Source organism: Oncorhynchus mykiss, chromosome 23 (assembly GCF_013265735.2).
Source record: "Oncorhynchus mykiss isolate Arlee chromosome 23, USDA_OmykA_1.1, whole genome shotgun sequence".
NCBI lineage: Eukaryota > Metazoa > Chordata > Actinopteri > Salmoniformes > Salmonidae > Oncorhynchus > Oncorhynchus mykiss.
Window position 1 is genome coordinate 53,953,590 of NC_048587.1, and position 22,746 is coordinate 53,976,335.

A 22,746-nucleotide genomic window follows, 5' to 3' on the forward strand; every position below is an offset into this window, starting at 1 on the left:
CACCAGCTAGCTGGTCTGCACTTGATCTGCCGTCTGGGCCGGCAGCCTTGAGGGTTAACATGTTTAAATGTTTTACTCACGTTGGCCATGGAGGAGAGCCCACAGTCCTTGGTAGCGGGCCGCGTCAGTGGCACTATGTTATCCTCAAAGCATGCAAAGGTGTTTATCCTGTCCAGAAGCAAGACGTCGTTCTCGATGACGTGGTTGGTTTTCCTTTTGTAGTCCATGCCACGTGTCTGAGCTGTTGAATTGCGACTCCATTTATCTATTTTCTGGTGTTTAGCCTGTTTGATTGCCTTGCGGAGTGAATAACTACACTGTTTATATTCTGCCACATTACCAGTCACCTTGCAATGGTTAAATGCGGTGGTTCGCACTTTCAGTTTCACGCGAATGCTACCATCTATCCACGGTTTCTGGTTAGGGTAGGTTTTAATTGTCACAGTGGGTACCACATCTCCTATACACTTCCTTATGAACTCAATCACCTTATCTGTGTATGCATCTAGATTATTTTCTCAAGCTACCCGGAACATATCCCAGTCCACGTGATCAAAACAATCCTGAAGTGTGGATTCCGATTGATCAGACCAGCGTTGAATTGTGTGAAGCACGGCTACTTCCTGTTTGAGTTTCTGCCTAATAGGACTGGAGGAGCAAGATGGAGTCGTGAGCAGGGCCTTGTAAGCATTCCAGAAGTTTGAATAGCAATGGTTGAGAGTCTTAGCAGCGCGAGTAGTACAGTCTATACGTCGATTAAACTTTGGCGCCTAGTCCTCAAATTAGCTTTGGTAAAATCCCCAGCTACAATAAATGCAACCTCAGGATATGTGGTATCCAGTTTGCATGAAGTCCAGTTAAGTTCTTTGAGGGCCGTCGAGGTATCTGCTTGAGGTGGGATGTAAACGGCCGTGGCGATGACTGAGGAGAATTTTCTTGGGCGATTAATATGGTCGGCATTAAATTGTGAGCTATTCTAGGTCGGGTGAACAAAAGTAGTTGAGTTACTATATGTTCCTGGAATTACACCGTGAGTCGTTAATCATGAAACCCACCCCTACGCCCTTCTGCTTCCCGGAGAGAGATTTATTCCTGTCTGCGCGTTGTCCTGAGAATCCCGCTGGCTTTACCGAACCCGACGGAGTTTCCCAAGAAAGCTATGTTTCCGTCAAACAAAGTATGTTACAGGCACCGATATCTCTCTGGAAATAAATCCTTGCTCTAAGCTCATCAACTTTGTTATCCAAAGACTGAACATTAGTGCATAATATACTCTGAAGTGGTGGGTGGTGTGCGCGCCTCCTAAGTTGAACCAGCAGACCGCATCGAGTGCCTCTCCTTCCCCGGTGATGTTTTGGGTCTGCCTCTGGAATATTTAATTTGCTATGGGGAGCGTGAACATAGGATCTTCTCCAGGGAAGTTGTATTCCTGGTCGTAATGCTGGTCGTTCTGGTGAGTTACCGTCGCTCTTAATATCCAATAGCTCTTCCGGGCTGTATGTAATGACACACAACATTTCCTGAGCTATTAATGTAAAAAATTGTGCATTAAAAAAACAAAATACTGCAAAGTGTCCCAATTTCCAAACTGCCTCAGGAAGTAACGTCAGTACAAGGACTGTTCGTCGGGAGCCTCATAAAATGGGATTCCATGGCCGAGCAGCTGCACACAAGCCTATGATCACGATGCACAATGCCAAGCGTTGGCATTGTGCAAAGGAATTGAAGCTCGTCACCATTGGACTCTGGAGCAGGGGAAACACGTTCTCTGGAGTGATGAATTACACTTCACAACCTGGCAGTCCGAAGGACAAATCTACCTCAATGCATAGTGCCAACTGTAAAGGTTGCTGGATGAGGAGTAATGGTCTGGGGATGTTTTTCCTGGTTCTGGCTAGGCCCCTTAGTTCCAGTGAAGGGACATCTTAACGCAACAGCACACAATGACATTCTAGACGATTCTGTGCTTCCAACTTTGTTGCACCAGTTTGGGGAAGGCACTTTCCTATTTCAGAATGACAATGCTCCTGTGTACAAAGGAAGGTCCATAGAGGAACAGTTTGTCGAGATCTGTGTGGAATAACCTGACTGGCCTGCACAGAGCCCTGACCTGAACTCCTTTGGGATGAATTGTTCCAACATCTAAGGGAAAGACTTCCCAGAAGAGTGCAGGCTGTTATAGCAGCAAAGGGGAGACCAACTCCAAATTTAATGGCCATGATTTTGGAATGAGATGTTCGACGAGCAGGTATCCTCATTCTTCTGGTCATGTGATGTATCTTAATGATTGGTGGGTTTTTGGTAACGGAATTACAAGGCAATATTTCTTAAACTTGTAGGATGCCTCTAGCACGGAGATGCAGTGCCATAGACCTCTGCGCTACTCGGAAGCCCTAACTCTGCTATCTGTTAATCCAGAAATCAAAGACTTTGCTTATGCCTAATTTTTAAGATTGAAAATGGTCGAAAAATATATATATGCCTTCATTTCCCCAGAATATGGACTTAGGAGCATATCAAATGAAGCTATGAACTTCACATGTTGGTGCTCATGGAACCTTTTACATGGAAATGCCCTGCTAGGACTGATGTTAGTTTGATACATTTTTCTCATGGCTTCTTAGCCTCTATGGGTCAACTAGATATGAACTTTCTGATTGTCGCAGTCAGATATGAGGGATCAGGATAGCACTATCATCTTGTCCGTGATCCAGTCTGCCCCTCAACTCCTACAGTAGCTCTTTCTGTTTACAGGCGTGTTGTTCCCTTCTGCTTCTTTCTCAGTAAATTGACACACCACCAGCAGCTCTGTTGTGTCTGCGCTTCAGTGTGCAGCCACTCAGTTCCACTCCGGAAGGCATCCTTATTTGCACCTCTATGAAAATGCTAGGTTAGATTATTTGTTACACACCATTTACTATCATGAAGGTGGTGCCTTTGAAATAATGTAGGTGTACTTTATATAGGTTATACTACTTTATATAGGTTAGACCCCAGCTATGTCATTCGACCATTTCTCTGAAGTGTAAATGTAGACTTCAACTTGGGCTTTATTAGCCTGATCTGTTCTCACATATTCACATGCATGATGGGATTCAATGATGAGGACAGGGTAGAGCAGAAACGGTAGATCCCTCAAAAAGCTATTTTTGTCCTATGGAAATCCCAGTTGGTATTTCTGAAGAGGGTATTGGGTAGCTGGCATCTTGATGTGCCGCTGATGGTGGCAGCAAATTTAGTGAAGTCCGAGTCCACCTCTATGCCCCCAGCCCCAACTGCGTTCAAAGGCCTCAAGGGTCCCACTGACAATGCTTTTGGTGATCAATTAGAAGCAGCTGGGGTCCTGAAGGAATATCTCTGTGTTCATTCCGACGTGGTGGATGTCAAAACATGAGCTGGTGGTAGTAACCATAGTAACATGACTTCTCAGTGAGCTTTGTTTAGACCCTAACGAATGAACTTAACATGTACTACATCTCTGAGATTACGGCTTCACATGCAAAATATGCAAGACCAATGATTAGGCTACTTTTGAGATGTTAATTTCACTCTCCCGCTCCCACTCATCTGTTCCTATCGCACTTAGAGATGAAGAGTTTGATATGGTTAAAAAAACAGCTGTTCTGAGTGTTTTGACTGGATGTTATTATTAGAAAATTATGAATTGCATCAGATTCCTGATATGTCTAAACGGTTTGTCATACACATGCATTATGAAACTAAGCATGTCACGGGTTGGCTATATGAGCATCTTAGGTTGATGCTATAGCCCCGATAATCATTTTGGCTGGTGTTATTTTTTTCTGTAGCATCCAGGGAAGAATCGTTTGTTTTAAGGCACTTACAGGTTGTCATAGTTTAATTCATTGTTAGTTTCTGTGAAGGGTTATTACTGTGTTTCTGTGAAGGGTTATTACTACTCTTATTGTAGAGGGGTGACAGGTAATTTTCTGCTGAGGTTTTTAACAGCATTTCACTGAGGAATTATGCTTCAGTGATCTCACTGATTTGGAAGGACATGAAATAATCGGAGGAGATGGAATGAAAATCAAGTGATAGCCTTATTACTTTTTAAAGTACTTTTTTAGCACTATCCTGTTGAGCGGTTGTTACCCTTTTTTATATTAAAAACAAAATGTATTAAAAAAATGATCATACTTATAAAAGGATGAAAACATTAAACAGGATTAGGATACTGTAGTTTGTGATATTTTACCATAAACCTAGTGCTTCAAAATACGACTTCCAGATCTCCTTCATAAAGATGGTTCTGTTCCCTCTCTCACATGGTAGCACACTGTCAGTCAGCCGCTTGTCCTCCAGCAGTAATGTGTCACATTGGTGGGTGGGTGACTGACTCTCAACTCAGGCAACAATAGTACTTTGACACCACTTCTATTAAAGGATAGCCTTAAAGAATGTGTAAATGTCATGTGAATGAAAGGTGTGGTGGCCACTCCCTCAATGCCCTTCCTCCAATCTGTGATTTTAAATGAAATGGTTACTCATCAACAAAATATATTGTTTTTGGAAATAGGTTTGGGCGGTATCCAGATTTTCATATCGTCATACCGTGCGTCTCTCATATCGGGATTTACGGTATTACCGGCTTAGTACACAAGGAGGTGCCCAAAATGCAAAAAAAAGCCCTCTAGGAGTCTATAACCAGAACGCTAAAAACATTTGCAAAAGTAATATCACATTTCCACTGAGGCTGCTAGCTAAAAATGCCTTCTAGCGTCATCGAAAAGAAAGGAATCGCAAAGACAAGGCAATACAGGTTATACATATGTAGGTAGGAGCTACCAAATGTCATTTTTGGTGAGTTTGGACATTTTACAAGCGAATGTGAACGAGAGGCATTGTGCAGGAAGAACAGTACTGTGTAGTCGCAAGGGCAACGGGCCCGCTTGCTCTGCTCAGAGAAGATGGGGGAGGAGCAAACTCAGAACAGAGAGGAAAAAAAACGCAAGGAAATCAAGCTGCAGAGGCAGCTGTACAGAACTCATCCAAAGGGCTCTGACTAATAAAACATGGCAGATAACTAACACAATTCAGCTACAAGTTAAACTTAGGGGTTTCCCTAACTCATAATTCTTGTTTTTTCATGCAGCAAAAACGCATAACTATCTTGCTGCGTTTTTGTAAACGGCGATCTAAAATGTTGCTTATTGGAATTTCTAGTCGGCATCGGACTAATTTTTTGCTTCAGTTGCACTTCTCCACTCGGATGAAAATGAAACACTCCATGTTTAACACATCGTACCCTTTTCTGGGTCTGAAGCAGTGGATCCCGCAGTCATGTTTCATGGCGTAATCAGTGTGCATACCAGGTCCTGTGGGATGTTAAATCTCTGTTGCGTTCCAGAGGTGAGGCCACACAAGGCAGGGGGACCCTTGTGATGACTTGGGAATAACTGTGATTCCAGAGGTCAAGGTGAACTGACACAGTGGGCCGTCACATCAGAATGGATCATTCCAGAGGTCAAGATTATAGAATGGTGTCTGGAGAACCCTACGGGTTAATAACACCTCTCAAGTTAGAACCATGACTGATTTTGTCCTGTCCACCGGTGATATAACTGTATGGCAGCTTCATGTTCACACTTTCTGTGCTGTATGGCTTTGACCGTGAGTGGTGAATTGTGTGTCTTCTGGACAACGTATCTGGAGGATACGGATGGGGTGTGTGTGTTCCAGGTTGGCTCTTAAACTGTAAATGGAACAGACTGGATGCCAGGCATTAATCTCCTAGAAAGATTGACTGCAAGAAGATTAGTGGCTCATTCATTTTGTCTCTCTGCCACCGAGCTAGGACTTAATTACGTCTGCCACCGAATACTGCTAGTCCCAGAGGCTCCTCTCCTCCGGAATCCTGCTAGTCCCAGAGGCTCCTCTCCTCCGGAATCCTGCTAGTCCTGAGGCCCCTCTCCTCCGGAATACTGCTAGTCCCCGAGGCTCCTCTCCTCCGGAATCCTGCTAGTCCCAGAGGCTCCTCTCCTCCGGAATCCTGCTAGTCCCGAGGCCCCTCTCCTCCGGAATACTGCTAGTCCCCGAGGCTCCTTTCCTCCGGAATACTGCTAGACCCGGAGGCTCCTCTCCTCCGGAATCCTGCTAGTCCCGGAGGCTCCTCTCCAACTGAATCCTGCTAGTCCCAGAGGCTCCTCTCCTCCGGAATCCTGCTAGTCCCGGAGGCTCCTCTCCAACTGAATCCTGCTAGTCCCAGAGGCTCCTCTCCTCCGGAATCCTGCTAGTCCCGGAGGCCCCTCTCCTCCGGAATCCTGCTAGTCCCGGAGGCTCCTCTCCAACTGAATCCTGCTAGTCCCAGAGGCTCCTCTCCTCCGGAATCCTGCTAGTCCCGGAGGCTCCTCTCCTCCGGAATACTGCTAAGCCCGGAGGCTCCTCTCCTCCGGAATACTGCTAGGCCCGGAGGCTCCTCTCCTCCGGAATACTGCTAGGCCCGGAGGCTCCTCTCCTCCGGAATACTGCTAGTCCCGGAGGCTCCTCTGTTTTCTGACTTCAATGTTTTAAAGTGATGGTATGGATTTATCTCCTGTGCATTAGTGACAGCCTGCAAATGGACAACTCCATGTTTAACTCATGAACAGCGAATCTGTGGCAATGCACCGATCCAAACTGACAGGGAAGCAGACTCCTAACAGACTGTTATCACCCACGTTAATACGAACACAGATAGTCATTACCCCAGCTAACACACCAATTTTCTCCTAACAGAGCCTCAAGAGACAGAATGGAATATAACGGCTTCAGATTTGTTTCGTTACAAAATACTTAAATATTTGACAATTGTATGAACAAAACATCTACTGTTATCATGGTGTTGCATTTGCAAACTTGATCAAGTGAATCTTCACAATATGGAAATGAGTCTGTTTGTTATTCTTGTAATTAGAATAGCAAAAATGTGCATCCTATTTGCATCCATCGAGGGTACAAATCTCACTTGACAGGCGCGAGCATGCCATTTGAATTAGTACTGTATCTTCGGGTCAGAGCCGCTGCCATCCCAGATAACATTCCCAGAACAGGCAGGACTCTGGTGGCTCAACACAGGGCTTAAGTGGCTTTATAATCGGAGCGAGTTGGAAAATGAGAGCATTGAGGCGGCATGTCACCATGAGGAGGAGACAGAGGATGCCTTGGCCTGATCTACTGACTGTAGCCATTACAGTAATGCAGTTGTTTTGGACCTGATTAGAGGTTCTGACTCTGGGCAGGAGTAAGGCAGCCAGACCTGGGCTCTGCAGTGGCTCAGTGTTCAATGTGTGGGACTGGTGGTATTTATTAAGCCCTCTACTTTCTCAGAACCAGGGTCCCGGACAGAAAGCTGATGGAGAAGACAACCATCACTTGGAAAGATAGCCAAAAGATGACAATTTTAAATAGGCCCACCGTTGTGTAATGTTGTGACATGTGGGCCCAAGATGACTTCAAAATGCTGTAGTTATGAATATTGGTTTGATGGATTGTGTCACCAGCTTAAAAAAAACATTTTGTGTGCTGTCAACATTTTACAATGAAAAGATAAAGTATATGTTCCCGGAGACCATTACCAGACGGAGTTGAATGATTAATTGGGTGAAAGTCCTGCTATAAAGTGCTTTCATAATCAAATCTGAATACAGCCCAGTGTCCTACCATGTGATGGTTGAAAAGAAAGATCACTGTGCGCACTAGTGTTTAAAGATGCACTATGCAGAAATCGTTCAGCCATTTCCTGGTTGCTAAAATTATAATACTTATAATTTCAGTTTGTGACAAAACAAGCAATTATCAATCACATGTATTTATAAAGCCCTTTTTACATCAGCAGATGTATACAGAAACCCATCCTAAAACCCCAAACAGCAAGCAGTGCAGATGTAGAAGCACAGTGGCTAGGAAAAACTCCCTAGAAAGGCAGGAACCATGCTCTGAGGGGTGGCCGGGGGGAAGTGTAAAAATGGCCATTAAGGCTAGATTATTGTTCAAGATGTTCAAATGTTCATGGCTGACCAGCGGGGTCAAATAATAACCACAGTGGTAGTAGAGGGTGCAACACGTCAGCACCTCGAGAGTAAATGTCAGTTGGCTGTTCATAGCTGAGCATTCAAAGGTCAAGACAGCAGGTGAGGGAGTGTGTGAGGGAGGGGGGAGAGATGTAAACAGTAGGTCTGGGCCTCAGGTAGACTAGCGGTTAAGATCATTGGGCCAGTAACCGACTGGTCGCTAGTTTGAATCCCTGATCCGATCTGTCGATGTTCCCTTGAGCAAAGTACTTATCCCTAATTGCTCCCTTAAGTCCCTCTAAATAAGAGCGTCTGCTAAATGGATTTTTTTTAAATGTCCGGGACACGGCTTTACGTCCATATAGTCATAGTGTAGAGAATCATTGTGCCATTTAAACCTGTGAAATGTGTTTTCCAAAACCAACATTATTGAATTTTCAGCTGTGTTGAAGCTGGTGTACAAAAGTAAAAGATGTAAAAACAAAACCCAAGAACAAGAAGCATAGAAATAGGGCATATAGAACATATCTCCCGCATCCTAGACTTGCTTTCATTGAGAATGACAGATCTAAAACATACTTGTATGTGGATTAACCATCCTGACTGGTTTGCATCACTGGCTGGTATGGCAATTGCTCGGCCTCCGACCGCACGGCACTACAGAGGGTAGTGCGTACGGCCCAGTACATCACTGGGGATAAGCTGCCTGTCATCCAGGACCTCAACACCAGGCAGTGTCAGAGGAAGGCCCTAAAAATTGTCAGACCCCAGCCACCCCAGTCATAGACTGTTCTCTCTACTACCGCATGGCAAGTGGTACCGGAGTGCCAAGTCTAGGACAAAAAGGCTTCTCAACAGTTTTTACCCCCAAGCCATAAGACTCCTGAACAGGTAATCAAATGGCTACCTTTACTACTTGCAGTATGTGCCCCCACCTACCTCAATCAGCCTGAGTAACCGGTGTCTGTATGTAGCCTTGCTACTTTTATAGCCCGCTATTGTATATAGCCCCGCTACTGTATATAGCCTGTCTTTTTACTGTTTTATTTCTTTACTTACCTATTGTTAACCTAATACCTTTTTTGCACTATTGGTTAGAGCCTGTAAGTAAGCATTTCACTGTAAGGTGTATTCGGCGCACGTGACAAATAGACTTTGATTTGGTCAGTTCGCCAAAAAGCTAGAAATTGCAGCTTAATCCAGCATAGTGTCTTACAGAAGGATAATAAGGATGTTTGGCAGAACCATTGACATTTCTATTACATAAATGCTATAGTGTGTGGAGCTGTGATCACATTAGTGGTATCACTCCCTCATGTTGCTCCAAGAAAGCTGTACAATTATAGACCACCATCCCCCATTGGACTGCCAAGTTTCCAGATGATAATCATTGAGGCTTGTGGGTATGAATGAGCCAATTATCCTTTGTGGTGGCCATAAGAATATGTGAAATGTGGTCATAATCAACCCAAGGCTTCCTGCTGCAAGTGAGGGAGATCTCTTGGTGGCTAACCATATGGAGGGAAATCTCTTGGTGGCTAACCATATGGAGGGAGATCTCTTGGTGGCTAACCATATGGAGGGAGATCTCTTGGTGGTTAACCATATGGAGGGAGATCTCTTGGTGGCTAACCATATGGAGGGAGATCTCTTGGTGGCTAACCATATGGCGGGAGATCTCTTGGTGGCTAACCATATGGCGGGAGATCTCTTGGTGGCTAACCATATGGCGGGAGATCTCTTGGTGGTTAACCATATGGAGGGAGATCTCTTGGTGGCTAACCATATGGCGGGAGATCTCTTGGTGGCTAACCATATGGCGGGAGATCTCTTGGTGGCTAACCATATGGAGGGAGATCTCTTGGTGACGTTTGATTCATTTTTCCTGAGCCTGCCCAGCGTGTGCTGCGTATTACTCAAACTTCTGTTTGAAATCAGGCCCAGAACCGAAGACTCGTCAGACTGACTTAGAAAAAACTAAAAAGATTGCACCGAATAATTTAGCCATCGGTGGCAGCAGGTTGGTTTTTGCAGAAGGACAGCCTTTCATCGTTTTTCTTTTTCTAATTGATTCCTTGATTAAGTGAAGCTTATGCTGACCCGTTCACCTGCCCATGCCAGAGGAGTCCTTAATGAGGATGAAATATGACCCGTTCACCTGCCCATGCCAGAGGAGTCCTTAATGAGGATGAAATATGACCCGTTCACCTGCCCATGCCAGAGGAGTCCTTAATGAGGATGAAATATGACCCGTTCACCTGCCCATGCCAGAGGAGCCCTTAATGAGGATTAAACATGACTCGTTCACCTGCCCATGCCAGAGGAGCCCTTAATGAGGATTAAATATGACCCGTTCACCTGCCCATGCCAGAGGAGTCCTTAATGAGGATTACATATGACCCGTTCACCTGCCCATGCCAGAGGAGTCCTTAATGAGGATTAAATATGACCCGTTCACCTGCCCATGCCAGAGGAGCCCTTAATGAGGATTAAATATGACCCGTTCACCTGCCCATGCCAGAGGAGCCCTTAATGAGGATTAAATATGACCCGTTCACCTGCCCATGCCAGAGGAGCCCTTAATGAGGATTAAATAAAGCTGGATGTTTTTGTTGCACTGAGTTTGAGTTTGATGATTAGCTAAGCTATATTTATCATTCTGGGCCAAGCAGAAAGGTTCAAGTCTACGGCCGCATTCATGAACATTAAGAGAAATATATTGTTAGAACAGAACAGGACATCGTGCCAGCTCTATTCATGGTATTTCTATCTGCAACTTTCATTACATTGAACCTGATTTCAGTTGACGTGTGAAGCAGGTTTTCTTGATTTGCATCCATTGTTAGCAGTGGTGGTTAGGTCTAGGTGTTGTGGTTCGTCATGTTCATGTCTTCATTGACTGTCTCAAGGCCAAGGCTGACTGCATGGCTCATGGAAAGTACACAGTAAACGGTTTAGCTAAATGAGAAATGTAAAGCTTGTCTGAGGTAGGCTGTTACTCTAATGCTGTTGGGTCACTATGCATGGCTGTTGAAGTTTGAATAAACCTAAATGGTTGACATCTCGCTTTCAGTAGTTTGCTCCATCACCATCTTGTAGCTTGACAGCATCTGGAAATGACCTTTTGTAAATCACTCCATTGCTGTCATTTGGTAAATGAAAGACCTTTTCAGTTGTCCACCGGTAGGGCACTAACACACACTAACCACACACAGGGCTGTGGCGGTCATGACATTTTGTCAGCCGTGATTGTCAAGCGAATAACTGCCGCTCGCACGGTAATTGACCGTTAATTAATATACAGTAAACACGTTTAGCATCTCCTGGCTTCCATGCATAGCCTACAAGCCAATGGTGCAGGCCTTTTGGAAAATGTCTAAATCGTTGTAATATAACCTACTCCATAAAAATAAATCCATTATTTATTTTTAGACGGGTCAAAAGAAACGTATGAAGAAAATGTAGTCTATTTCAGAAGAACAGAATAGCATACTCTGAGTTGTCCTTGTTAGGCCCTGATATGGCTGTGGGCTACACTGGTTCATTTAGCAGACAAGATTTGCTTATTTTATAATATGAAAAATACAATTGAACATGAATAAAATAGAAAGGATATGTTTTCCAAGGAAGTGCGCTCATGCGGCTATTCTGTGTTGAGTGGTTAACAAAGAAACATGTCTTCCCATATGCTTGATTTAGAGTTATTTATACAACTTTATTTGTGATGCAAACGTTGTTTTTATGTTTAATACATTCTAATGTATTAAATGATGTGACTCTAATTTGAAAAAAATTGCATGAAAGGCATGAGCTCTGATTTGTTTCTTGTGCAGGCTGCATACACTTCATCAGTCTCTCATTCACAATTTGACAAGCACTTGATAATATTCTCACCTGGCCTTGAATTTCCCGGCGGCAGACCCCTGTAATGTCCCCTAAAACATCCATGGCTTTTTCACCAAAGTGGCCGTTGTGCCCTTGGGCTGAATATAATAATTATACAGTTGAAGTTGGAAGTTTACATACACTTAGGTTGGAGTCATTAAAACTTTTTCAACCACTCCACAAATTTCTTGTTAACAAAATATTGTTTTGGAAAGTCGGTTAGGACATTTACTTCGTGCATGACACAAGTCATTTTTCTAACAATTGTTTACAGACAGATTATTTAAATTCCAGTGGGTCAAAAGTTTACATACACTAAGTTGACTGTGCCTTTAAACAGCTTGGAAAATTCCAGAAAATTAGTTCATGGCTTTAGAAACTTCGGATAAGCTAATTGACATCATTTGAGTCAATTGGAGGTGTACCTGGATGTATTTCAAGGACTACCGTCAAACTCAGTGCCTCTTTGCTTGACATGGGAAAATCAAAAGAAATCAGCCAATACCTCAGAAAATAAGTTGTAGACCTCCACACCAAGGAAGAATCCACTGCTCCAAAATGGCCATAAAAAAGCAGAGAAATGTCCTCTGGTCTGATGAAACAAAAATAGAACTCTTTGGCCGTAATGACCATCGTTATGTTTGGTGGAAGGGGGGTGGGGGCTTGCAAGCTGAAGAACACCATCCCAACCGTAAAGCACGGGAGTGGCAGCATCATGTTGTGAGGTTGCTTTGCTACAAGAGGGGGAAAAAAAAAGTGTGTGCGAGGAAGGAGACCTACTAACCTGACTCAATTACAAAATGTTTGACCCAAGTTAAACAATTTAAAGGCAATGCTACCAAATACGAATTGAGTGTATGTAAACTTCTGACCCACTGGGAATGTGAGAGAAATAAAATCTGAAAAACCTTCTCTCTACTATTATTCTGATATTTCACATTCTTAAAATAAAGTGGATATCCTAACTGACCTACAACAGGGAATTTTTACAAGGATTCAGTGTCAGGAATTGTGAAAAACTGAGTTTAAATGTATTTGCCTAAGGTATATGTAAACTTCCGACTTCAATTGTAATTCCCTTCTGCCAGCTATCGTGCTCTGAAGCACCTCACTCACATGGCTCTCTCAGATATCAATATTCTTATTTCCCAATGACCGTCATGTGATCGGATCCTTCTCACAGGCATCTCAGCTAAGAAGTAGGCTACAAGTGAAGACCGTCACATCAGGGACGCAACTTTGTGAATTACAAGGCGCATATTGAAGATGTTTGACGAACTGTCCACGTTTACTTTTTGTCAGCCAACAAGCGGAGGAGTAGGCCTAATGAACAGCAAAAGCACTAGCCTATGTCAATCTACTATCCCCCGTAGTACAAAGGTTAACCTATTCTATTGGTCAACCTGTCCTTCTGTGCAAGAAATATACATTCCAAACATAATCTGAGACAATTGTGGGATGCGATTTAGATCCCAAATTAACACAACCACTCGCATCAAAAAGCCTTTTGAAAGCAAGGAGGTTGATGAAACCATTGCTTAAAGAAAAAAATAAGCAAACACGTTTTGTGTTCGCCAAAAGGCATGTGGACGACTCCACGAACATATGGAAGAAGGTGCTCTGGTCAGTGGGGATGTTTTTCATCGGCAGGGACTGGGAAACTGGTCAAAATTGAAACGATGGATGGCGCTAAATACAGGGATATATTTGAGGGAAACCTGTTTCAGTCTTCCAGAGATTTGAGACTGGGACGGAGCTTCACCTTCCAGCAGGACAATGACCCGAAGTATATTGCTGAAGTAACTCTCAAGTGGTTAAAGGGGAAACATTTACATGTCTTGGAATGGCCTAGTCAAAGCCCAGACCTCAATCGAATTGAGAATATGTGGTATGATTTAAAGTACACCAGCAGAACCCATCCAACTTGAAGGAGCTGGAGCAGTTTTGTCTTGAAGAATGGGCAAAAATCCCAGTGGCTAGATATGCCAAGCTTATAGAGACATACCCCAAGAGACTTGCAGCTGTAAATGCTGCAAAAGGTGGCTCTACTAAGTATTGACTTTTTTGGGGATGGGGTGTGTGTGAGTAGTTATGCAAGCTCAAGTGTTCTGTTATTTGTCTTATTTCTTGTTTGTTTCACAATAAAAATATATTTTGCATCTTCAAAGTGGCAGGCATGTTGTCTAAATCAAATGATACAACCCCCCCCCCCCAAAAAAAGATCAATTTTAAGTCCAGGTTGTAAGGCAACAAAATAGGAAAAATGCCAGGGGGGGGGGGGGGGGGGGGGGGTGTTGAATACTTTCACAAGCCACTGTAGGCCTGTGGGCTAGGCTACATGAGGTGTGGGACTATGATTTGATCAAGTCGCAAAAAAAAGGCATGTGCTTTTTCTTGCCTTAATGCACAAGCTGGGCATCATTCACAAGTGATAGGTTAATACTGTCACCCATCAGACAATTCTTGATTTAATGTTGTCTTTATGTACAGTATACAAAATAATATCTGTTAACATTTGTTAAGATTTAAAATGGACCATGTCATGCACTTGTCTCATCTATTCACTTAAATAGCAAATGGAGAGTGATTTTCCCCATGGTTCATTTCCATGCCAGTGAGGTAGGCTATACTCCTGTAAAGCGAAGCAATGTGTGTAATATTTGCTTTATATTAGGAACGTTAATAAATATAGTAGGCCAAGCCTTTTGAAATGTTGTGCAACATGTGCTCATGGGCTCTCATGAAGTGTTTGATTTAGATTTTCGAATACATTTGCATTGACGTCCGAGGGATTAGAGGGATGATAGCGTGCTGAGTACCAGGCGGTTAGCAAGTTTTTGGTAGGCTAAATTACATAAAATCAAATTTTATTTGTCACATACACATGGTTAGCAGATGTTAATGTGAGTGTAGCGAAATGCTTGTGCTTCTAGTTTCGACCATGCAGTAATATCTAACAAGTAATCTAACCTAACAATTTCACAACAAATACCTTATAACACACACACAAGTGTAAAGGAATGAATAAGAAAATGTACATAAAAATGCTGTGAGCATTAGAAGGATCAGAGCTTGGGGAAGCCTAACTAAATGGACATGTGCAGTTTAACTGTCATCAATCAATCAAATGTATTTATATAGCCCTTTGTACATCAGCTGACATCTCAAAGTGCTGTACAGAAACCCAGCCTAAAACCCCAAACAGCAAGCAATGCAGGTGTAGAAGCACAGTGGCTAGGACAAACTCCCTAGAAAGGCCAACACTTAGGAAGAAACCTAGAGAGGAACCAGGCTATGAGGGGCGGCCAGTCCTCTTCTGGCTGTGCCGGGTAGAGATAATAACATGGCCAAGATGTTCAAATGTTCATAGATGACCAGCAGGGTCAAATAATAATAATCACAGTAGTTGTTGAGGGTGCAAGCACAGGTCATCACCTCAGGAGTAAATGTCAGTTGGCTTTTCATAGCCGATCATTCAGAGTATATCTACCGTTCCTGCTGTCTCTAGAGTTGCCGCAGGCAGAACAGTTGGAACTAGTAGTTCTTGTGATCATTTTGACCCCACGGGGTGAGATCTTGCGTGGAGCCCCAGATCCAGGGAGATTATCAGTGGTCTTGTATGTCTTCCATTTCCTAATAATTGCTCCCACGGTTGATTTCTTCAAACCAAGCTGCTTACCTATTGCAGATTCAGTCTTCCCAGCCTGGTGCTCTTTGGTCTTGGTCATAGTGGAGTTTGGAGTGTGACTGTTTGAGGTTGTGGACAGGTGTCTTTTATACTGATAACAAGTTCAAACAGGTGCCATTAATACAGGTAACGAGTGGAGGACAGAGGAGCCTCTTAAAGAAGAAGTTACAGGTCTGTGAGAGCCAGAAATCTAGCTTGTTTGTAGGTGACCAAATACTTATTTCCACCATAATTTGCAAATAAATTCATAAAAAATCCTACAATGTGATTTTCTGGATTCTTTCCCCACATTTTGTCTGTCATAGTTGAAGTGTACCTATGATGAAAATTACAGGCGTCTCATCTTTTTAAGTGGGAGAACTTGCACAATTGGTGGCTGACTAAATACTTTTTTGCCCCACTGTACTTATATGTTTGAGAAATTTGATTTATGAGATTTCTGTTGATTTGTATTTGGTGCCCTGCAATTTTATTGGCTGTTCCGCTAGCGGAACCCTATTCCCAGACAGGTTAACATAGTGTCCAAAGAAGGGCCAGAAGTATACTGAATGGTGTCGTCTGCGTAGAGGTGGATCAGAGACTCACCAGCAGCAAGAGCGACATCATTGATGTATACAGAGAAGAGAGTCGGCCCAAGAATTGAACCCTGTGGCACCCCCATAAAGACTGCCAGGGTCCCGGACAACAGGCCCTCCGATTTGACACACTGAACTCTATCAGAGAATTAGTTGGTGAACCAGTTGAGGCAGTCATTTGAGAAACCAAGGCTATTGAATCTGCCGATGAGGATGTGGTGATTGACAGAGTCGAAAGCCTTGGCCAGGTCAATGAATACGGCTGCACAGTATTGTTTCTTATCGATGGCGATTAAGATATCGTTTAGGACCTTGAGCGTGGCTGAGGTGCACCCCCATGACTAGCTCTGAAACCAGATTGCATAGAAGGTGCAGTGGGATTCGAATAGTCGGTCATCTGTTTGTTGACTTGGCTTTCGAAGACCTTAAAGGCATGGTAGGATAGATATAGATAGATCTGTAGCAGTTTGGGTCAAGAGTGTCCCCCCCCTTTGAAGAGGGGGATGACCGCAGCTGCTTTCCAATCTTTGGGAATCTCAGACGACATGAGAAGTTGAACAGGCTGGTGTAATAGGGGTAGCAACAATTGATTGGATGATTTTAGAAAGAAAGGGGCCAGATTGTCTAGCTGATTTGTAGGGGTCCAGATTTTGCAGCTCTTTCAGAACATCAGCTGACTGGATTTGGGAAAAGGAGAAATGGGGAAGGCTTGGGCGAGTTGCTATGGGGGGCACAGTGCTGTTGACCTGGGTAGGGGAAGCCAGGTGGAAAGCATGGCCAGCCGTAGAAAAATGCTTAATTGAAATTCTCAATTAGTGTTTCCTTGCCTCAGTGAAGTGGGCAGCTGGGAGGAGGTGTTCTTATTCTCCATGTTGCAGGAAGCAAATTTCTGCTTGAAAAAGCTAGCCATGGATTTTCTAACTGCCTGTGTATATTGGTTTTTAACTTCCCTGTAAAGTTTAATATCACGGGGGCTGTTCGATGCTAATGCAGAAAGCCATAGGATGTTTTTGTGGTTAAGGGCAGTCGGGACTGGAGAGAACCAAGGTCTATATCTGTTCCTGGTTCTACATTTCTTGAATGGGGCATGCTTATTTAAGATGGTGAGGAAGGCTTTTTTTTAAAATAACCAGGCATCCTCTACTGATGGGATGAGGTCAATATCCTTCCAGGATACCCGGGCCAGGTCGATTAGAAAGGCCTGCTCGCTGAAGTGTTTCAGGGAGCGTTTGACAGTGATGAGTGGAGGTCGCTTGACCGCTGTACGGATGCAGGCGATGAGGCCTGCAGTACTCACTGCTTTAGCACACTCCGCCAAACCTGATGTCCTCGCCGTGTCTGAATCCTGGCTTAGGAAGGCCACCAAAGATTCTGAGATTTCCATACCCAACTACAACATTTTCCGTCAAGATAGAACTGCCAAACGGGGAGGAGATAGCTTGAAAAGTTCTGTCATACTTTCCAGGTCTATGCCCAAACAGTTCAAGCTTCTAATTAAAAAGATGAATCTCTCCAGAAATAAGTCTCTCACTGTTTCCGCCTCTTATAGACCCCCCTCAGCTCCCAGCTGTGCCCTGGACACCATATGGGAATTGATTGCCCCTCTATCTTCAGAGTTCGTTCTGTTAGGTGACCTAAACTGGGATATGCTTAACACCCTGGCAGTCCTACAATCAAAGCTAGATGCCCTCAATCTCACACAAATCATCAAGGAACCCACCAGGCACAACCTTAAATCTGTAAACATGGGCACCCTTATAGATATTATCCTGACAAATTTTCCCTCCAAATACACCTCTGCTGTTTTCAGCTGGTCAGCTTTGATTTATCTTGTCCAGGTCGCTGTTGTAAATGAGAACTTGTTCTAAACTAGCTTACCTGGTTAAATAGGTGAAAAAAAATATAGGTGAAAAAAAAATAAATATATATATATATATATATATATATATATATATATATATATATATATATATATATATATATATATATATATATATATATATATATATATATATATTTTTTTTTATATATTACTTTCCAAATAAATGTTATATTTCCATGGAAATACATGTGTAGCCATGAGAGAGACCCCCCCCCCCCAATAGTGATTGATTATTGAGGATGGCTATCGGGCGATGTAGGCTTGTACATAATCGCCCAACCTTAACACACACACTGTTTGTCTTTCAGCCAGCCAGCGTATGTCAATGGTTTTAGGAACAGCTGTAACTTAAGTAAGGATTTAGGCTACCAGTTGTAGCTCAATCTTGGTTGCAATGATGATACACTAGTAAAGTAAAAAAATATATAGCTGTCGGCTATATTAGCCACGACTTACTGTTCTTTGTGCAGCTTCAAATGTCGAACAAAGTTGGAAATTGTTGCGCCTCCGTGTGTCATTTTCTTCCCGCATGTTTTGCAAGTTGCAATCCATTTTTTTTTGATACAGCGTCGTGTTTATAACCCAAAATAATTATTTTCGGAATCTTTCCAAGGGCTCCATCTGAATTCACCTGCCGACGTTCCTCTGCACTGCCACGCACAACTATTTCTCAGCTGGCACAATTTGATTGGCTGCTGTCAGATTCAAACTGTAATCCGTTAAATGAAGAGTTGATGCGCTGCACACTTTATAATAGCATCATTTAAAATATTTGGGCTTGAGGAGGGTATCAAGTCAGATCAAGACATAAGGCTCAAGTTTAAGTCAAGTCACGAGTCATTGGTGTCAATGTCGAGTTGCAAGCCATCATATTTGTGACTCGAGTACCATAAACCAGTGTGTTCAAGAATACCCTCATCTTTAACCTGACCGAAGTTGCCAACTGAAGATAGATTGCAAGAGACTGCCAACTCCATCTCTGCATAATAAGACTTGTGAGTACTGTGCATACGCATGTCCCAGTTCTGCAGCCCTGTTTAGCACGTGAAGATGATCCAAATCGTCACTTTTTGACACTGCAGATCTGACTGATAATAAAAACACAAGTCTGTTAGTACAGACAAGGACAGTTCAGAGTATGATTTTTCAAAACCGGTTATTGGAGGACCACAAAAGCCGATACCGATTAATCGGCAGATTTTTTTTAAATGTATTTGTAATAAGGACAATTACAACACTACTGAATGAAGTGATTATAATTCATTGTTTTTTATAAGATAAGTTTAATGCTAGCTAGCAACTTACCTTGGCTTACTGCATTCGTGTAACAGGCAGTGCAACGAGAGAGAGGCAGGTCGTTATTGCCTTGGACTAGTTTAACTGTAAGGTTGCAAGATTGGATCCCCCAAGCTGACAAGGTACAAATCTGTCATTCTGCCCCTGAACAGGCAGTTAACCCACAGTTCCTAGGTCGTCATTGAAAATAAGAATGTGTTCTTAAGTGACTTGCCTAGTTAAATAAAGGTATAATTTTTATTTTAAACAGCGCCCAAAAATACTGATTTCCGATTGTTATGAAAACTTGAAATCGGCCATTCCGATTAATCGGTCGACCTCTAGTTCAGAGTGCGAGGTCATCATACCTGTTCTATCTGCAGGGCCTGTAAATATTGAAATGGATGTTAGTGTTCCAGTGGAAGACTCTACTTGAGGAATCCCGCAGTGTTCTTTCAACTGCTACGTTCCCTGCTTGCTTTTACAGTAGTTAAAGCTTGTCATGACCTCACATACGGTAGACCTACATAACCCTACCAGCTGTGTCAGATACATTAACATTTCCTGATCTCTGAAGAACACTCCAGAGCTACTCTACTCTCTTCCCTACCGTCTTCTACTCTCAACTTCTCCAGTTCCAGGTACCAACTTAAGCAGCAGCCCCCCAGCATCCTCAGAGAAGATTCTTGGTTGAATTTTCCTCCTCTTCATCATCTGCTCCAGACCAGCCTGAAAGACGAGAGATTGGGGGCTTGGTAAACTTCCAGTTTAAGTCTCTCTAGTCTGGCTGCTTCCTCCCTGCCAATGCCCCCTGACAGGGCATGTAGGGCTAAGTGAGGGGGAACAGTTGCCGTGGGGTTACTCCATGCCAACTGAGATGGATGTTCCTCTGGGCTCTCTGCATTCACACCTGCTCTCTCCTCCCGATTGGCTCCCAGACCTGAAATGGCCCTGAATCACAAAGATTACATCATGGGAATCAAGCAGGCCAAAAGTAAAATAGAATTGACTGTAGTAGTCTACCACTGTACCAGGCAGATGATGTATGGTTGATGATAGATGGTAGCATTGCTGTTCTTACCTGCTGGTGCGGCAGGGTAGCCTAGTGGTTAGAGCAACTAGTAACTGAAAGGTTGCAAGTTCAAATTCCCGAGCTGAATAGGTACAAATCTGTCGTTCCGCCCCTGAAAAGGCAGTTAACCCACTGTTCCTAGGCCGTCATTGAAAATAAGAATTTGTTCTTAACTGACTTGCCTAGTTAAATAAAGGTAAAATAAAATATTAAAAAATAGCAGAGCGTAAGCACTTCAGTGGCATATGTAATAGCAGAGCACAGCAGGGACCAGGAGAGCTAAAAGCTAAGTTAAGTGGAGCATCATGGTGTGGTTTGACGGTGGAGCATGACGGCGTAGTATGCACCCAAGTTGTATGTTAACTTTGTGTGGTAACAAACTAGGCCTGGGTTATTGCCAGGAACCTCACCATACAATGCCATCGCCATGCGATGCTATACCATCACCATGCTATACTAGCACCATGCTTAGGTGCTGATATGTATGTTTAGAGATTCAATACTGCTACATGTATTACAGTTTGATGTTCTAAAAAAGATTGCTCAATATATGTCTGCTGCAGATAGACGAGAGAGCATGAGAACTAGTTTTGATCAGTCATGGAAAAGAAAGTGCTGAAAACATGTTGGCTCACTATTTAAAATGAAGATGGCGAACGAGCTATGGGATGAAAATTACCAGCGTTTTGGCGCCGGTACAGCCGACTAGCGCTAGACCTAGAAGAGAGAAAAAAATGGATACTTGGAGTCAAAGTATATCGTCCAAAATGATATTGTAACTGTATAGAACTTTTACCCCCCGATCACTATAAGAAACCTCGCCTCCAAACTAAAAGTCAAAACACTTTTGGTCTGGCTAAGAGGATGTATGGTTGACTTTATTAAAGGTTTGAATAGCATTAGGTTGTTACAGTAACACTTCTATCACTCATCTTAAAACTAGTGCTTTCTCAGGTCTCCCACCAAGAGACCCATCCGGTGGCTTGGTAATGAGTTATTCATTAGCCAGACGCTACCTCTGTGATGACATGCCGTGCTATAGGAGAGTCGTGTGAATTCCTCCCATAGTGCTACCTGTAATGTTAATGGCCGCACAATAATTGTTCCCATGTTCTGCCAAGTGTGAGAAACGATGAACAACTGTGACTTCATGAGAATCACTCTGGAAATCACGTTAACGTAGGCTGTTTGTCAGCGAGATGACTGTAAATTTCACACACAAACAAACCGAACAATGTTGACTCATTTTACATGTTAAAGTTTTTCTTTCTGGAATTACCTGTGATTGTAAACGGTGTTGGTATTGTGGTTTTGCAGAGCAGAATTAATGAAGTGGAATATGCACATCATTCATTAGAATGACTATAGCGATCTACATCTGTGTCAGCTGCAGCTCACCACCACCACCATAACTCCCCTCCACCCCTCTTATTGTGAAATAACTTCAGAACATGTCATTTTGCTCTAGAAGACATGCGTCAAATTTTTCTTAATCGTTCTCAGGACATGATGTACTTATTCGTGTTCCTCTGTCTAAAGATATAGATTTTTTTTAATAAGGTTTGATCATTGATTTGATAAGTTTATGATAAAATGCTGAGCGTCTGAATGCTATTGGTTGCCACAGCCACCAGTTCATTTTGGCCTGAAGGAGCAGGCGACCAGAGCAGATGTTGGTTGTGTTCGGCAGAGCGAGGGCTTCTGGACTTCAGTAGCTTGCACTCTATCCATACCATCCCGCCTGTTGGTTTATTTACTGCTAACCTTAGCAAGAGTACTTCCTGTTTGAGTTTTTGCCGGTCTGGCCTGCGGTGTGTTACAGGCTTGCAGTGCTGCAGTGGCTTGACCCATGCTGTCATTGTCAGTGCGGCCATATTTCCCAACAGTTGGTTATAGAGACAGGTGAGATTGAAGCCAAATTTGACATGATTTTCCATTAAGTAAAATGTATCTGCTCTTACAAAAATTTCCATGAAATATAATTCATAATAATTCACATTTCCTGTTGCTGCAGTAATGTTTTTCCTGCTGTAGCAAATGAAGATCCTACATCTGTACTCTTCACTGGATTTATTTTGGCACACAGCTCCTGTGTGTTTTTAACACTGATGGAAATCCCATCTGGCTGTTTAGTCACAGACTGTCCTTCTGCTTTTGATGTTGCCGTGACATCAGAACAGCAACCGTATGAGAATAGGCAATCGACAATTCCTCTCCATCGCACTCTGTTCTGTGAATCCTCACAAAACGTATTGTTGCGGATCAATCATGCACCTGGCGATGATTGGAAAGTTCAAGAGCACCTGCACCAGAGTTATTGTATAATTCTGTTTTCTTACCTTAAGTCTGGAACATTTCTA

General features: G+C 43.1%; 1 protein-coding gene across 2 annotated transcripts in view; it reads left to right on the forward strand.

The window, feature by feature from the left end:
• LOC110502975 (polypeptide N-acetylgalactosaminyltransferase 2) overlaps positions 1 to 22,746 on the forward strand; it is a 125,489-nt gene that overhangs the window by 51,149 nt on the left and 51,594 nt on the right. The window lies entirely within an intron of this gene.